This window comes from Octopus bimaculoides, chromosome 18, assembly GCF_046866305.1.
Source record: "Octopus bimaculoides isolate indiv1 chromosome 18, ASM4686630v1, whole genome shotgun sequence".
Classification (NCBI taxonomy): Eukaryota; Metazoa; Mollusca; class Cephalopoda; order Octopoda; family Octopodidae; genus Octopus; species Octopus bimaculoides.
Window position 1 is genome coordinate 27,482,575 of NC_142945.1, and position 14,980 is coordinate 27,497,554.

Sequence of the window (14,980 nt, forward strand, 5' to 3'; positions counted from 1 at the left end):
CTGAGCCCATTCACCTAACTTACATTCCTGTATTATTATGTTAGCCTTTAGGTGCATCATGTGCTGTACAAGTTTTCTCTCCTGTAGCTGCAGGCGCATTGAGAAGGGAGAAAACTCATATGGTGACATTATGCATCTACAGAATGCTAAACAAACAGCAACTCTTATCGTAAAAATAGTTATAGAGGAACATAGAAAATAGACCCCCTATGTACATCTTGACAACAAAACAACTTCCTCTCTATATAGCTGTACTTGTGAGCCAATGCTGGAGACAGTGGCTGCCATTGGGTAATGTAGTTTTTGATAAGTCTACTTCATCAGAGTTGATCTGGGTCTAACAACAACCTATTGTACCTAATAACACTGTCACTATTTCCTCTTATACAGCTTTGTAGTCCTACACAACTGTGTACCTGGTAATGCTCTCATTATCATTTAGACATCCTTTTAAATTTTACTCCCACCTGCACAACTATTATGTCTAATAATACTTTCCCCCACTACCTAGACAATTGTACTTATTAATATTGTCCCTCTACTGTACAGCTGAACCTAGCAATATTGTCTCTTCTCTCTAGCTATATCTAGTATTATTACCCCCACTCCATGATACATCTGTATCTAGTAGTATTGTTCCCTCTACCTATACAGTTGTACCTAGTAATATTGGCTCCATCTATGTATACAGCTATATTTAGTACTATTGTCATTTCTGTCTATATATCTTAGATACCAACTATACTGTGTATTTCACTATCTTACCAAGTTCTTTTATCTCTGCCTATAGCTATACAAAAAGCAGTCAGTAAATATAAAGACTCTGCTATTGTTTTGACCAAAGTAAGTTCTACGCAAATACACCTTTTGCTCATATTGGGAACATTCTGTCACATATTTTTTTTGTCAGGTAAATTTCATCCAGGACCATATTATCCAAAGTGTCTGTCTTCCTTTTATGACAACATGGTGTGATTAGAGTGAGATTTGACTGCTATTTCTATCAAGTAGAGCAGTCCCGTACAGTTTTGGTAGTTGGATTGTATAGGCTATCTGCAATACTTTACCAGCTGGGTTGCTTAGGTGAAGGTGTACGATGTTGATAGATATCAGGAAACATCAATGATGATATGGAGAAAATATAAATCTTGTTTAATGTTATGCACTTTTAACAACTCACATATACATAATACAAAATGTGGTAGAATAGATTTGTGTAATATTTGGATGCATTTAAACTAGAGGGTTTTTAAAACTGATTTATATCAATATTCAGATAATAGCAAGATTGTAATACCAATGTAAATCATAAATTGGGGTTTTTATCTACTTAGATTTCACAGATATTTTAAGCGCCAGTTCAGGATGGAAAGACAGAGTTCAGTTAGCCAGAATGGAATATGAAGATATCAATATAAGACAAACAAGTAGAGATGGATTGGCAGAGCATCAGAAAATACTTAATAGTATTCAGTTAGTGTCCAATACACTCTTGAGTTCAAATCCTGCAGAGGAAAATTTGCCATTCATCCTTCAGCGGTTTGGTAAAATAAAGTATGATAACAAAATTCTAATCAATTGCAATATATCCTTCCACAAAAAATTTGTGACCTTGTACCAAAATCAATATTCTAGAAACTGGTTCAAGCAGTAAGTTGTTTAGTTCCAGATCATTCTTTATAGGTCTATGATTAAAAGTGGCTCTCAGAAAACATTCTAATAGATGATATTTCCTTTAGAACTGCCTGCACCAAAAAAAAAAAAAAAAAAGAAATCCTCTCTGTCTAGAAATGAGAAGACAAAATAGCGTTTGCAGACATTTAATTGCTATAGTATTGGACCACAGCAATTAAATGTATGCAAATATTATGGTAATTAATTCTATAGAATATGGCAATTTGTCTGCCCCCTTTTCAGCACTCACGTATGTGAAACATCACACTGACCAAAGCATTCTTCTTTATTTATGTCAATAGAATGTAATTTGAAGGCGATTTGGTTACTATTTCTAGCAGGTCTATTGAATGTGCGGAAGCTTCCTCATAATCTATCAGGATTGACAGAAATGGTATAGCATCAGATGAAATTTCTTATTTAGCTTTAGTAATGTTATTCTAAGTTCAAACCTTATTAGTACTCCCTTTATCTGACCTTGATAAAATCCAGGCAAATACCAGGATGTTAAAACAAAAAACAAAACAAAAAAAACAAAAAAAAAAAGAAAGAAAAAAAAGGAAGAAAGAGCTAGGAGTCAAACTATGGTGCTGAGGATATTAATGTAGTTGATTTTGAAAAGGATTTTGCTCAAATTCCAAACCTAGCAGAAAATGAGACAGCAGAGGAGCATCCATAAAGATAGGACTTCAATGTGGTTCAGTTAAGGACTGGAAGTCTTCTCTGCGGACATTTGGCTATCCAGCTCTCCCTAGAATTTCTTACTATAAAAGCTAGGCAGTTGCCATCTTTTAACACAGTTACAGTCATTATTTAAAAAATTCATACTAATTGGCATTATATTTTAGAAAAATAAATTTTCTATTTGATGCAAAAATAACTTTGGTGGTAAGTGATGTAGAATATAATAATGACTAACAGAACTTGGAGACAGAATACTTCTATATTTGCTCAAACTAGAGTAGACAGCCTGTTATAACATTTGATTGGTAGTGAGATTAGATTTAACATGGCCCCACCTCTTTTCTCTATTTCCTTCTTAATTAAGTTTCACTTCACATCAACTAGTGTTTATAGAACTATTTAGCTTGGCATAAAACTTCTCGCAATGGAAATGTTAAGTTCTTCTCCATACCTGTATAAGAATACTAATATTATGTAAGCCTGTTCAATAAAGTTAACTTACAACTAAGCTCTATAACTGATGTAATAAAAGCAACAGAAAATAAATCAGTTCACTCAAGAATTTAAGAGACAATTTTTATTTATTACACTACTTGACCAAACATGAATTACCCATCCATCTTTGCATCATGAAATATCTTCTAAGGGAGCTTTTGATTAATATCTTTTACTTGTCTCAGTCTTCTGACTGTGGCTATGCTGAGGCACTACCTTGAAGGGTTTTAGTAGAACAAATTGACCCCAAGGCTTATTTCTTGGTACTCATTCTATCTGTCTCATCTGCCAAACTGCTAAGTTACGGGGATGTAAACACACCAACGCTGGTTGTCAAGTAGTTGTGAGTCACACACACACACACACACACACACACACACACACACACACACACACACACACACACACACACACACACACACAGGCTTCTTTCAGCTTCTGTCTGCCAAATCCACTCAGAAGGGTTTGGTCAGCCTGAGGCTATAGCAGAAGACAGTTGCCCAAGGTGCTATGCAGTGGGACAGAACCCAGAACTATGTGGTTGGAAAGGAAGCATTTTACCATACAGCCACGCCTGCATTAGTGTTTTTTTTTCCATATGCAACTGGACACATCGGCTATGTGGTAACAAGTTTGCTTCCCAACCACATGGTTCCTGGTTTAATCCCATTGTGTGGCACCTTGGGCAAGTGTCTTCTACTATAGCCTCAGGCCAACAAAGCCTTGTGAGTAGATTTGGTAGACAAAAACTGAAAGTTCATTGTATATATTTGTGTGTTTGTGTCAGTGTTTGTTCCTCCTACCACCATCACTTGGTGGTATGTTTATATCCCCATAACTTAGTGGTTTGACAAAGAGACCAATAGAATAAGTATGAGGCTTAAAGAAAGAGAAAAAAATAAGTAGTGGGGTTGATTCACTCAACTAAAAGGTAGTGCCCCAGCATAGCCACCGTCTATGGACTGAAACAAGTAAAAGATATGTACAGTACATAAATATTGGGTTTAAATATTATCTCTGCAGACAATTAAAAGGGTCTATAATAGGGAGGGGCATCCAGCTGTAAAATACTGCCTGAAAGTCTTATGCAACCCATCCCAGCATGGACGAACAGACATAAAAACTCTGAGGATAATGAAATCTCTTAGTTGTCTGAACCCCCATCCCACTGCGTGGCACCTTGGGCAAGTGTCTTCTACTATAGCCTGGGGCCGACCAAAGCTTTGTGAGTGGATTTGGTAGACGGAAACTGAAAGAAGCTTGTCATATATATACATGTATATTTTTTCAATGTGTACAAATAACATGGAAAAAATATTTATAAATAGTTACCAGGGTAGTAAAAATTCACATAAGTGCCAAGGATATTACAGCCTACTTATAAAGGTAGAAATTCCAGGGTTAAGTGAAATGTCTTTGTATAACATGGATGAATTAAGAAATGGAGTCAAACACAGGTGTTATTCAAATCTTTATACTTCCGACACATGTTTTGAAGAAAACATTGATATTATTCCGGAGGGAATAAAATGATGTAAAACAATGCGATCTTCGCATCAGGGTAAAAAAAAGAGAAACAAAACACATCAGTAAGCCATTTTTACTGAATGTGATTACTGTGTATATGATGAAGGTAAGTTATTTAAAAAAAAAAACGTTAATAGATTTAACGTCAAAGGTAATTTAGAGGAGGAGGAGAAAGAAAGAAATTAACAGAAAATTAATAGTGGAGAAATATAGTGTGATAGATGAATGGGAATAAAGTTTAAAAGCATGGAAATAGATATATGTAGAGGAAATGAAATGTAAGAAGACAGTTAATGGTTGAATTTTATAGATTGGTAGAAATTACTTGTAAGAACTAAAGGTATGTTTTTGCCAATGTTTACAACGATAAACGCATTCTTTAAACTTGTTTACAAGAGAATTCTTCGAGAACAGGATGAGGAATTGTTCTTCGTTACAGAGTGGACAAAAAGATTTATCATATGAGAAGGATCGAGATAGAATATTCCATTCCAAATCAAATTGTTTATCATATTCCTTTAGAGACCAAATTAATTTACTAACCCCAGTATTGTTGCATTTATATATATACATACATATATATATATATATATATATATATATATATATAGTATATATGTGTGTGTGTCTTTGTGTCTGTTTGTCCCCCATCACCACTAGACAACCAGTTTTAGTGTATTTAAGTCCCTGTAACTTAATGGTTCAGCAAAAGAGACCAATAGAGTAAGTACTAAGGTTTAAAAATGTAAACCCTGGGGTTGATTTGTTTGACTAAAACCCTTCAAGGTAGTGTTCCTGCATGGCCACAGTCAAATGACTGAAACAAGAATAAAAGAATATACCAATAACCTTAGGGTTGTGAATGAATAAGAGAACATTTTGTGATTGCTCAACCTGTAAGAGATACCAATCCGAATAGCCCTGACACCACACCTATCGTTTTAAACAATGGAGGATATATTAGATAATGTACTTTTGTTTTGAATTAAAAGCTGGGATAGTCATGGCTGGAATGCCTTCAGTTATAGATCTGCTTTTTTTTTAGTATTGACCTAGTTCTACACAACAATAACTTAAGGAAGGGAAAGGTGAGGTCTTGCATATCAGTTTCTCTTACCCAATAAATTGCGAAATTCTGAAACTGACTTTCAGTACTAATTAATTGTTAATATTTCTGCAGTATTTAAGATGGAGAGCTGGCAGAATTATTAACCTGCAGGCGAAATGCTTAGCAGCATTTCATCTGTCCTTACATTCTGAGCTCAAATTCCACAGAGGTCAACTTTGCCTTACATCCTTTCAAGGTCAATAAAATAATTATCTGTTGAGCACTGAGGTCAATGTAATTGACTCACTCCACTCCCTGAAATTGCTGGCATTGTGCCAAAATTTGAAACCAGTATTTCTGTGGTATTTTAGTACTGTTATTTGACTACATGTGTATTCTGATTGAGGAGAAATATGATCAAAGGTGTTCTAGTATGACCATCCCAACTTTTTTTTTTTTTTTTTTTTGCTGACATAATGTGTGTATATCAAATTTATCCTTTATTGTTTTAAGACACTATTTTTCTGTGTATGTGACACTATTTTTAGCAGGTTGAATACCACATGTAAAGCTCTCTTGTTTGTAAGAAGGACTTTGAAATAATCTTCTGTATTGAAACGATTTGATATTTACATGATCTGTCAGCTATAAGAAAAAGAACTTTCTGAATATTGAAGTGTTTTAATGTCATCTTGTGCTGGACTGCTGACAGATTGGTCAAGGTTTCACATTTAACTGCTTGAATCATTATGTTGTCTCCTTGAGTGAGTCATAACTCTTGCTTCTTGGAGTTTAATATATGAGTTTTACATAAGCCAATGAGGTTGCCTTTATGCTGTCACTCCACCTACTACAAATAGTAACACACATTCTGTTAAATCATACCTTACTATCTTAATAGGAAAGGGATACATTGTTGTCCTGGATGTATGTATACTATCTAATAAAAAAGAGGTGGAGACGCAATGACCCAGTGGTTAGGGTAGTGGACTCGCGGTCATAGGATCGCGGTTTCGATTCCCAGACCGGGCGTTGTGAGTGTTTATTGAGTGAAAACACCTAAAAGCTCCACGAGGCTCCAGCAGGGGATGGTAGCGAACCCTGCTGTACTCTTTCACCACAACTTTCTCTCACTCTTACTTCCTGTTTCTGTTGTGCCTGTAATTCAAAGGGTCAGCCTTGTCACACTGTATCACGCTGAATATCCCTGAGAACTACGTTAAGGGTACGCGTGTCTATGGAGTGCTCAGCCACTTGCACGTTAATTTCACGAGCAGGCTGTTCCGTTGATCGGATCAACTGGAACCCTCGACGTCGTAAGCGACGGAGTGCCAACAACAATAAAAAAGACAGTGGTGGTCGTAGCCTTTGCTCATCAGATTGTTTGATCATGGCTGGATTGAGATTAAATAGTAACATCAGTGAAAGGGTTTACTCTTCCTGTTCCACAGTTGTGTGATTAGTAGAGAGAAAACCTAACTGCTGACAGAATTTGCTGACTAAAAACAGCCATATCATGAAAACATGAAAGAATTCAGTTGAAAACAGCAAGCAAACAAAACGTTCTTGAATCAGTTGGTTGTCTTCAATTCAACACATTTCCCTCTGTTGATGTTTTCCAGCTACAATAAAACATCCTATTGTTAGTAAATTGCACTGAACTCCCTATTTTTTCTATTAAGCTGAAAGTTGTGTGTTTTGTAAATAACTATTGATTTTTAAAATTTTTTGTTATCTGTCATATAATTGTACATGCCTTTCTCACTTGCTGAGAACAATTCCAACTTCCTTCCAACTTCCCTTTTAAACCAACCATTCTGTAGAGTCAGCAGGCATGAAATGAAATCTTTTTCTTCCAGAATAAAATATTTATATGACCTGTCATCACCATTGTTATTTTACCATCTTCATTAGCATCAACTACAATATTCTCATCATCACCATCATCATCATCATCAGTGATAACCTCCTCCTTATTATCATCATCATTAGCTACAGTTTTCTTGTCACTGTCCTCTGTAACTTCCTCATTGTCATTATATCTGCAGCACCAAGAAGCCTATGAGGGAGTTGCTACACGGTTGTTTGACCTGCTACAAATAGCAACCAAATCCCCTTCAAATGGCACCTTTATCATTTTTAAGTGTTTTGAAATAAAAATGCTTGTTGAACACAGATGAAATGTCTTTGCTTATGGATTTTCTCAATCAGGGCTGACCTGGGATCAGAACAACAGGTACAACAATATTCACATAGTTAGCGTCATCATCTCTGTTTTATTTATAAAATTTCATTTAATCTCTGTTTAACCTCCAGGTAGGATAAACAGATTTTTTTAACATACGGCCTGCCTAGCCCTTTAAATGGATGAAACCTATGGAAGAGGGACATTAAGGAAGACGTGGGAATGCCTCAAATGGCATGTATAAGCGAGATGTGGTCCCTGACATTTGGGAGGGCAGCAGGCATGAAATGAAATCTTTTTCTTCCAGAATAAAATATTTATATGACCTGTCATCACCATTGTTATTTTACCATCTTCATTAGCATCAACTACAATATTCTCATCATCACCATCATCATCATCATCAGTGATAACCTCCTCCTTATTATCATCATCATTAGCTACAGTTTTCTTGTCACTGTCCTCTGTAACTTCCTCATTGTCATTATATCTGCAGCACCAAGAAGCCTATGAGGGAGTTGCTACACGGTTGTTTGACCTGCTACAAATAGCAACCAAATCCCCTTCAAATGGCACCTTTATCATTTTTAAGTGTTTTGAAATAAAAATGCTTGTTGAACACAGATGAAATGTCTTTGCTTATGGATTTTCTCAATCAGGGCTGACCTGGGATCAGAACAACAGGTACAACAATATTCACATAGTTAGCGTCATCATCTCTGTTTTATTTATAAAATTTCATTTAATCTCTGTTTAACCTCCAGGTAGGATAAACAGATTTTTTTAACATACGGCCTGCCTAGCCCTTTAAATGGATGAAACCTATGGAAGAGGGACATTAAGGAAGACGTGGGAATGCCTCAAATGGCATGTATAAGCGAGATGTGGTCCCTGACATTTGGGAGGGCAGTAGCTCCAAACAAAAATTAACTTGGACAGTAACAATCCATCCCACCCATACCATCATGAAAAAAGCAGACATAAATGGTGTGTGTGTGTGTGTGTGTGTGAAATTTAACTCCATTTATGAAACTGGTATACTTTAGAGTTGTACTTGTTTAGCTAATGATTTGATCTGAAGCGAAACAATTACATTGATATTTGTGATGTTAGCTACCTAGTTCTACTTGAAAGGCTAGATCTCCCTCCTCGCTCCCAACATAAATTTATTCCACTGTTTGAATTATTGATGTTACATTTGGTCAATGCAGAACATTACTAGTTTCCTCAGATTCAACTGTTTCATTACATGACTTGTCTAGTCAACTCCTCCTATCACATTTATTACAAACCTCTTAATATGAAAATTTAGTCACGATATTTTGATTATTTATCTTTTTATCTTTTTACTTGATTCAGTCATTAGACTGTGGCCATGCTGGGGCACTAACTTGAAGGGTTTTAGTTGAACAAATTGACTCCAGGACTTATTTTTTAAGCCTAGCACTTATTTTACCAGTCTCCTTTGCCGAACCACTAAGTTACAATGACATTCACTCACCAACACTGGTTGTTAAGCAGTGGCACGGGTCAAACACTGACACGAAGACACACACTCATAAATACATACATATAATCATTCATTCATATATATATATATATATATACATATATATATACGCGTGCACGTGCGACAGGCTTCTTTCAGTTTCTGTCTATCAATCCACTCACAAGGCTTTGGTCAGCTTAAGACTATAGAAGTCTCTTGCTGTGCGGTGAGACTGAACTTAGAACTATGTGCTTGGGAAGCAAGCTTCTTGCCACACAGCCATGTCTGCACTTATTGTAATATATTTATCACATTGGTTGTCTTAGTTGTGGTTTTATCACTCTCATGTTAAAAATCTAAATCACACCATTACATTTATATAATATCTACATTTGTATTTCTTGAAGGGCTTGCTGTGGGGAGGCCCTTCCTTTGTCTTGAGTCTATAGCATGAAAAATAATTTCTGTATTATGTTTTATATCTTTTATAAATTTGACTTTAAAGTCTTGTCTTGGCAGTCTCTCTCTCTCTCTCTTTCTGTGTGTGTGTTTTGTAAAAATGTGTTGTTAATCTTGATCAGGTAATCCTATGGCAAACAAGGGGTTGGCCAAACAATGAAGTGTGACTCACATATTCATCTTAGTTACATTGTCTCTGATATGCAATGATAAATTGCATGAAGTGCTGTTGTAGTAACCTGGACATGTTGCACTCTCTGTACTGTCCTGTCTATTTGTGTATGCCAGTATATCCTGATGGTGGCCACCCAGTAGAAAGGGGGAAGGTAGGGTCCAAAATGCAACAGTATTTGTGTTTTATGTTACTATGAGCTGGGTGAGAGTGTTTTTAGGTGGTTGTAATAATACTGTGTTGTGTATGTGTGTATGTATGTATGTATGTATGTATGTGTGTATATATATATATATATACACACACATACATGTATATATATATATGTGTGTGTGTGTGTATGTGTGTCTGTTTGACCCCACTATTGGTTGACAATTGGTGTTGGTGTGTTTACGTCCCAGTAACTTAGCAGTTCAGCAAAAGAGAATGATAAAATAAGTACCAGGCTTCAAAAAGAAGTAGGTAGTGGGGTCTATTGATTCGATTAAAAATTCTTCAAGGTGGTGCCCCAGCATGGCCGCAGTCTAATGACTGAAACAAGTAAAAGATAAAAGATATATATATGTATACATGTATGTATATATGTGTGTGTTAATATTCCTGGGTATTTTGTAGGGACAGGGAGAGAGCCATTGAATTTTCTTTCAGTAGTGTTTGTCTCCTTACATATCAAGGTAGTTTTTCATTTTTAGTATTTTTACTTGTTTGTGGGTGTGGTCCATCTACACTGTATTATGATGTGTAGGACTCTGTTTAGAGTTTGTAGTTTATTGTGGGAGAAATTGTGAACCTAAATAGAGCTGCCATATTTTGTAATAGGTCCAATGTAGGTTCATTTCCAATGATCAAATGTGGTACCCATGAATAAACAAAATGTTTTTACTTTTTTCTTTCTCTTTTATCTTTTACTTGTTTTAGTCGTTAAACTGCGGCCATGCTGGGACACCATCTTGAAGAATTTTTAGTCGGATGTATTAGCCCCAATACTTATTTTTTTAAAGCTTAGTTCTTATTCTATTACTCTCTTTTGCCAAACTACTGTTACAGGGATGTAAACATCAGTAACTGTTGTCAAGCAGTGGTGGGGGACAAACACACTCACACACACACACACACACACACACACACACACACACACACACACAATGGGCTTCTTTTGGTTTTCATCTACCAAATCCATTCATATTGCTTTGGTCAGCCCAAGTAGAAGACACTTGCCCAAAGTGCTACACAGTGGGACTGAACCAAGCTTCTTACCATAACAGCTACACCTTCACCTGTTTTTTTTTCCTCATCTTCTGAGTGTGTTGTATGTTACTCTCACTCTTTTTGTATTTTGTAAGTGTTTGTGCTATGTTTTATGCTGTTCAGTATAATAGTTGGTTGCATTTGTTCTCTGATGTTGTTGGAAAAGAGAGGATTTGGTTGGTACTTAAACTCTTTAGTATTCAAACTGGCCTAAATATTCTAAATATTCCAACCTAAATATTCTACCATTCTTGTGTTAAAATTGGCCATATCTGGCCTCACACACCGACCCTAAATTGTTGTTCTAAAAATAAGCAATCACACCATGAAAATCTTAGCTACAACATAATGCATGATAAATTCAAAATAGGCACATGGCTCAGTGGTTACTGTTGGGATCACAATTATGGTGTAATGAATCTGTTTATCTCGCGTTGCCCCAGTTCACTCAGCTGTAGAAATGAGTTGCGATGTCACTGGTGCCAAGCTGTATCAACCTTTGCCCTTCCCTTTGATAACATCGGTAGTGTGGGGAGGAGAGGCTGGTATGCATGGGTGACCGCTGGCTTTCCATAAATAACCTTGCCCAGACTTGTGCCTCAGAGGGGAACTTTCTAGCTGGAATCCCATGGTCATTCATGATCAAAAGGGGTCCTTCAAAATAATGTATATAAATAACCCTTACATTTGACAGCTATCTGAATGCTAAGGGGTTAAGTCTGTTGTTGAGGCAGGTTTCTGAACTGGGTTCAAATACAGGGTGTTCCATAAAAAATGAATTCTTGTAAACATTTTACATATTTCTAATGAGTTATGTCTCCCATTTAGGTATGGAACACAATGTCAGTCATATGTCCATCTGCACTGAGTCTGCATACATTTATATGCTCCTCCAAATTTTCGATAACTCTCTCACAGATGTGTGGCCCAATGCCTCCAATCACATGCCTGGTTTCAGCCTTGAGTTCAGGAATTGTGTGTAATTTCTTGATGTATACCTGTGATTTCACATGCCCCCAAAAGAAGAAATCACAAAGGGTAAGATCGCAGGACCTTGGTGGCCATGGTTGGTCACCATGCAAGGATATCACTCATTGCAGAAATTTTTTGTGGAGTAATGCAAGTGTTTGACGCAAAGTGTGGTAGGTCGCTCCATCCTGCTGAAACTAGAGGTTGTCAATCTTCATATCTTCCAAGTTCAGCCATAACTGAGTGTCTCGGTAACATTTTCCATTAATGGTAACTGCATTCCCCATCATCATTTTCAAAGAATGGTCCAAGCACCTGTCCAAAACCACACCACACCATACAGTCGCTTTCAGTGGATACATTTCATGCTCTTGCATTATTTGATGATTTTCATTTCCCCATATCCGGCAGTTCTGTTCGTGCCTTGTCACTGAAGATGATTTTCTTTGCAAAATTTTCATCAGCTGCAAGTCTCTCCATAACCCAGTCAGCAAGTTTCCACTGCCTCCCATGGTCAGGTGGCTGAAGATGCTGTGTAAGTTGAATTTTGTATGCATGCAAATGAAGGTCTTTATGCAAAATTCGATGTAATGAAGTGGTCAGGATGCCCAACTGCTGTGAACATTGGCGAATTGATTTTCCCATGCTCAGTGACACTTTTTCGCACAACATTTTGTTGCTCTGTCCAACGAGAATGATTCCACCCAGGCAATATGGCTGTTGCAACTGAACCAGTTGTTTTAAACTTCGTCATTAGTCTGCGAACTGTAGACTCTTTGGGTGCTTCATTTCTCCCCAAAATGGTATGAAGCGTTCCAGCTGTTTGCGTCGCACTTTCTCCGTTTTGGTAAAATGTCTTTATGATGAAAGCGCATTGCTCAGTTGTAAACTGCTCCATGACACACTGCTCACTATTCTGAAAAACAAACAAAAAAACTATTAATCGGAGTGAAGAGAGATAGCAGACAAGATAAAAGCATGCCTTCAAACTTCAAAACACAAAAGCCATCCAATTCAAATTCAGCGTTTTTTACGGAATGCTCTATAGTTGTGCAGCAGTGTCTAGAGAATGGAGGGGGAATACATGATGTTTGTAGGTTTTATGGTATTTTGAGAAAATCCTGTTTTTACAGGTTGAAAAAAGTGAGTAGAAGGACATATCCCTCTGGTACTTCATTCAAAGAAATTATAGGTACTGGAAGTATTGTTTCTACACACTATTATAAGCTTGGCAGTCTGAAAGGTAATCCGTTGTGTGTTTCTTAAAGTGGTGAATATTTTTTGTATGAACTGATAGAGGATGAATTGCTGGTGTCATTAGCTATTAGAATGGCACATATGTATGGGAGTCTTTCTCTTTTTAACTATTGATGTCAGTATATATAATCTGTTAGGTTTTGTGAGCAGCATCTATGTCTGAATTTCATGTGACTTGGAGAAAGGGTTGCTTCGGTTAATGATGTCAAGGATTAGCCTTTCTAAAATTTTGGGGTTTTGCATAGGGAGTGATGGTTGTAAGTGAAGTTACTTCATTTGGGATTTTGATAAGCTTTTAAGACTTGTTTCAATTTTGCTTATCTTATCTTTGAGATTCTGGAGAATTTAATGTGGGTGTAGTTTGTGTGTGCCTGGTTAGATGGATGTAGTGTCTGTGTGCACTGATAAGTAGATGAAGTGTCTGTTTGCGCACACACATACACAGATGGATTGATGTGTGTGTAGATGGGTGTAGTTTTGGGGGGACAGGTGGGTGTATGTAGTTGGTGTGCTCTACATGTTGTCTTCCTTTCAATGCTAGTTTTATATCAAGCTCAACCTAACAAGTCAACGTTTATTTGTTAGGAGAGGGAAATTGTTATTAGTGAATACAGTACCGATCTGCTGCTGTATTTGTGTGTGTGTGTGTGTGTGTGCTTGCTGAAGGTGCTTATACATTCTTGTCCTATTTAGCTGCTGGCAGCAGAATAGATAACAACTAAGTCTTAGGGAGCAGTGTGCTGAATAAAGTGGATTTTGGTAAATTTTCTGGCTTACTGTGCTAAGATGATGAAATTCTTTTACACAAGAATAGAACAGAATCTGAAAATCAACAATTCATCCACTTGTCCCTTTAAAGGGTAGCAAAGTTCTCTCTTTCAACACACATATGCAATATATATATATATACATATATCATGTATATAATGTAATGTATATATGTATATAATGTAATGTATATATGTATATAATGTAATGTATATATGTATATAATGTAATGTATATATGTATATAATGTAATGTATATATGTATATAATGTAATGTATATATGTATATAATGTAATGTATATATGTATATAATGTAATGTATATATGTATATAATGTAATGTATATATGTATATAATGTAATGTATATATGCATATAATGTAATGTATATATGTATATAATATAATGTAATTATGCAGGAGTGGGTTGTAGTAAGTAGCTTGCTTACCAATCACATGGTTCCGGGTTCAGTCCCGCTGCATGGCACCTTGGGCAAGTGCCTTCTACTATAGCCTCAGATCGACCAAAGCCTTGTGAGTGGATTTGGTACACACAAAACTCAAAGTACCACGGTGTGTCTCCTCACCCTTGCTTGATAACCAATGTTGGTATATTTACGTCCCCGTATCTTAGTGGCTCAGCAAAAGAGACTGATAGAACAAGTACTAGACTTACAAAGAATAAGACCTGGGGTCGATTTGTTCAACTAAAGGTAGTGCTCCAGCATGGCTGCAGTCAAACAATGCCAGTACTGTGCTTGTGGCATGCAAAAAACACCATCCAAACATGATCGATGCCATGCCTGCCTGACTGCCTCCTGTGCCAGTGGCACATAAAAAACACCCACTACACTCTCGGAGTGGTTGGCATTAGGAAGGGCATCCAGCTGTAGAAACATTGCTAGAACAGATTGGAGCCAGGTGCAGCCACTGGTTCTCCAGACCTCAGTCAAACCGTCCAACCCATGCCAGCTGAAAAACGGACGTTAAATGATGATGATGTATA

General features: G+C 36.7%; 1 protein-coding gene across 4 annotated transcripts in view; it reads left to right on the top strand.

Annotated features, from left to right (window-relative positions):
- The window catches only part of LOC106876441 (protrudin), a 111,551-nt gene that overhangs the window by 13,935 nt on the left and 82,636 nt on the right, over nucleotides 1-14,980 (top strand). The gene's annotated exons all lie outside the window — the stretch shown is intronic.